The sequence below is a fragment of the Lycium ferocissimum genome, chromosome 9 (assembly GCF_029784015.1).
Source record: "Lycium ferocissimum isolate CSIRO_LF1 chromosome 9, AGI_CSIRO_Lferr_CH_V1, whole genome shotgun sequence".
NCBI lineage: Eukaryota > Viridiplantae > Streptophyta > Magnoliopsida > Solanales > Solanaceae > Lycium > Lycium ferocissimum.
The window spans coordinates 17,721,571-17,725,723 of NC_081350.1; the positions used below are offsets into that span (position 1 = coordinate 17,721,571).

Consider the following 4,153-nt stretch of genomic DNA (forward strand, 5'->3'; position numbering starts at 1 on the left):
TACAGTGTTTGAATTGCCAGCAGGTGAAGTACAAGCACCAGAGCCCCGAAGGTACACTTCAAAGGATGCCCATTCCAGAGTGGAAGTGGGAGAGGATAGCGATGGACTTTGTGGTTGGTCTTCCGAAGACCTTGGTTAAGTTTGAATCGATTTGGTTCATTGTTGATAGATTGACCAAGTCTGCACATTTCATACCTGTTCAAATTACCCATACTGCTCAGAAGTTCACCCAGATTTATATACTGGAGATTCTTCACCTGCATGGGGTTCCTGTTTCCATCATATCTGATAGAGGCACGATGTATACATATCGGTTCTGGAAGACTTTGCATTTAGAATTGGGTACTAGATTGGACCTTAGTACAACTTTCCACCCTCAGACGGATGGCCAGTCTGAGCGGACTATTCAGGTCCTAGAGGATATGCTCCGAGCTTGTGTGATTGACTTCGGTGGCCATTGGGATCAGTTCTTACCATTGGCTGAGTTTGCATATAACAATAGTTACCACTCGAGCATTGATATGGCCCCGTTTGAGGCTCTTTATAGGAGGAGATGTAGGTCTCTCATTAGGTGGTTTAATGCATTTGAGGTTAGGCCATAGGGTACAGATCTTTTAAGGGAGTCATTAGATAAAGTCAAGGTGATTCAGGAAAAGCTCTTGGCTGCACAGAGTAGACAGAAGGAGTATGAGGATCGAAAGGTCCGAGATCTTGAGTTCATGGTTGGAGAACAAGTCTTATTGAAGGTCTCACCTATAAAGGGTGTGATGAGGTTTGGGAAGAAAGGTAAGCTTAGTTCCAGATTCATTGGCCCGTTTGAGATCCTTATTCGTGTGGGGGGATGTTTCCTATGAGTTGGCTTTGCCCCCAGGTCTGTCAGGTGTTCACCCAGTGTTCCATGTCTCTATGTTGAAGAGATATCATGGTGATGGTTCATTTATCATCCGTTGGGATTCTGTCTTGTTGGATGAGAATATATCTTATGAGGAAGAGCCTATTGCTATTCTAGATAGAGAGGTTCATAAGTTGAGGTCGAAAGAGATAGCGTCGGTGAAGGTTCAGTGAAAGAACCGTCCCGTTGAGAAAGCAACTTGAAAGACCGAATCTAATATACGAAAGAGTTATCCCCAGCTTTTCATTGAGTCAGGTACTTTTTCCCTTATTTCCCTTACTTGTCCGTTTGGGGACGAACGGGTGTTTAATTGGTATCTGATGTAACGACCTGCTAGGTCGTTATGGGGATGACTTAGAAAACTAGACCTCTGTTAGGAAATTTGAGCCCGCGGCGTGTTTTTATGTATATATGCATGTTTTGTTTGCATCTGTAGAGCCTCAGATTGGTGTTGGGATTTTTGAGTGAAAAACTGGTGAAAAAAACTCGAGCTACTAGTCAAAATAGGCGGCCGAAGTGGGTCCATCGTAGCGGGTCGAGGCTCGCCACCGCAGGGAGTCGAGAAATTAATAAGGTTCGCCATAGCGGGAGGTTTTCCGCTATTGCGAGACCGCTGCAGCGAGACACCGACCGTTGCAGCGGTTGACGGGAGGTAGAATCCACATTTTATATTCTTTATTCCGAACTCATTCCCCACACAACTCCAAAACAGTTTCCAACAACTCCTGTGGCGAAATTCTAAGGCTAGGCTACAATACTCTTGAAAGGTAAGTCTCAGCCTCTCATTTTGTTCATTCCATCATATTGTTAGGTTTCATGATTAGTTAAAGGTTCTCTAATGGTGGATGAAAGGATAGAACCCTAGGAGTTGCGAACCCTCGAATAAATAAATGGGTTATCGATTTTATTGTCGCTTAATCATCTAGGAGTATAGATTATCACTTCCTAGGATGAGAATTTGATTATTAAATGTTGAGAATGATGTATTGAGACTTAGGGCTTCACAAAGATGGTAACTTTAGCATAAAAACTGCTTGTAAAAGGGTTGAAACGATTAGAAAACCTATGAATGGATAGAATATGATTATTGGGATTAATAATAGCATGAATTCACGCTTAGTGATAGTTCACCCATTTGAAAAAGGGTAGAAGTAGTTGGGTTCTCTTCCCCAATTGTTGTTTGTTGAGTAGATGGTCCATTACTCACTTAGCGTTATCATTGCTAGACTTTGAACGTTCTGAAGCTTTGCGAAAGGGGAAAGCTATCGCGGAGTGATTGCATTGTCCCAGTTCTGCTTTGAGGTAGGTTACGGTCTACTTGAGTTAGACTTTGATTAGTTGATTGTATATGTTATGAAATTGATAGGAGAAGCATGATTAGGGCTTCAGACATAAAGTGTGGTTGGAAATTCCTTTATTTGATATTGGTTGATTGATTATTTGATTAACTATTATGATATGATAAGGAAGGAGTTAATGAATACTCTTCTGGTTGAGTCGAAGTAATCCCTTATTCATGCTATTGATGAATTGATTGTGGAGTCTTGATATGACTTTTGACATGGTGACTTATGTTCTCTAATATTGATTTATTGATTGTTCACATTCCTTAATTGATTGTGGAACGGAAATACATTGTGATGAGAAAGATAATATAAATATGAAAAGACACATTTACCAGGGGATGAGGATGTGGCCTAGTTATGGGCTCGTGATCCGAGGTCAGTTTCGGAATGAGTGGTACATAGACACCATGGGTCTCCTGCAAGTCATGGCTATTTGGACAAACATTACCATTTAGCATGTGTGTACAGATATGTGACAGAGTTGAGATAATTCGTGAGTTACGGTTGTGTTGACAATGATATGGGTTGAGTTATATTTATTGATTGTTGTTGTGTGGGCTTACATTATTCGGTGATGAAATGATTCTCATTGACAAGTTCTTGTGGTTATGTGTTATTGGGCCTATCTGTCTATTTTATTAATTTTGTGATTTTATGCATGATACTAATCTTAGTCGGCCTATGATATCTACCGGTACATGGTGTTTGTACTGATACTATCTTGTTGCACTCTTTTAGGTGCAGATTGTGATCCAGAGACGTCTACCAGACCTCATATATAGCGTGAGGCCAGTTTTCTACAGATTTGAGGGTGAGCTCCTATCTATGCCAGGCAGCCTGAAGATATTTCTCATTTCGGATGTCTATTTGATTTCAGACATTTATGTTTATTTCAGACAGTTGTTCATTCTTAGACAGTTATATTTTAGAGTCCTAGTACGATGACTTTCGGATTTTGGGGTTGTAATAGTTAGACTTCCGCATTCATTAACTATTTATGGCATGACTAGACAGTTTGGAGGCTTTTATTATCATTATATCCTTGAATGTGTTAAAATTGACTGATTAGATGATGATTGGTTAAGGGGATTGGTTCGCCCACTAGGTGAATTAGTGTGGATGACACTCACGGCTATCTGGGTCGTGACACACGCAACAAGCAACACATGGATCAAGTCTGGTTCACTGATTTTTGTGAAGATGAACATAAGCAACAGAACCAAATATGCGAGGTGGAAGCATTAAGACAGATGGCAATGGTACATAATGAGCAAGAGCTTGTAATGGAGTTTCAAAGTTTAATGCTCGGGATGGCATTCTATTCAACAAATAAACAGCAGCAACAACCGCATCAGTCCAATAATGTCGCATTAAATGTGTTGCTGTTAAGAGGGCTCGATTTGTTTCAAGAATATGTCTATTTTTCAGCTCTGCAACACCATTTTGTTATGGCATTTGCGAGCAAGTAGTTTCATGAAACATGCCATTTTCTTGAAAATATTCTCGTAGCTCATTATTCCCATATTCTCCACCATTATAAGATCTGAGAATTTGAAGTTTAGCAGATTTGAAGTTTAGCAGAGAACTGAGTCTTGATCATGTTATGGAAAAAACGAAAAATTGCAAACACATCATTCTTATTTTTCATCAAATAAAGCCAAGTCATACGTGTAAAATCATCTATAAAGGTTACAAATCATCTATAACCTAAAGAAACTATTATAGGAGTCGGTCCCAAACATCCGAGTGGATTAACATAAAAGGTATTTCACATTTTTTTTATCTTATTGGATAAGAAACACGATTACATTTGGCCATGATGCAGGGTTCACACTTAAAATTAGATTCACATACGTTGGAAAATAGACTTGGAAACAAATGCCTTAAGTAAGAAATGAGGGGTGTCCAAGTCGAC

The 4,153-nt window shown here is 39.8% G+C and overlaps 1 long non-coding RNA gene across 1 annotated transcript; it reads left to right on the plus strand.

Annotated features, from left to right (window-relative positions):
- The first annotated feature begins 1,800 nt into the window (after positions 1 to 1,800).
- LOC132069260 (uncharacterized) lies at positions 1,801 to 3,256 on the plus strand. The gene is made up of 2 exons (XR_009417717.1): positions 1,801 to 2,194; positions 2,983 to 3,256. It is a non-coding gene; the product is annotated as an uncharacterized LOC132069260 (long non-coding RNA).
- Positions 3,257 to 4,153: the final 897 nt, after the last annotated feature.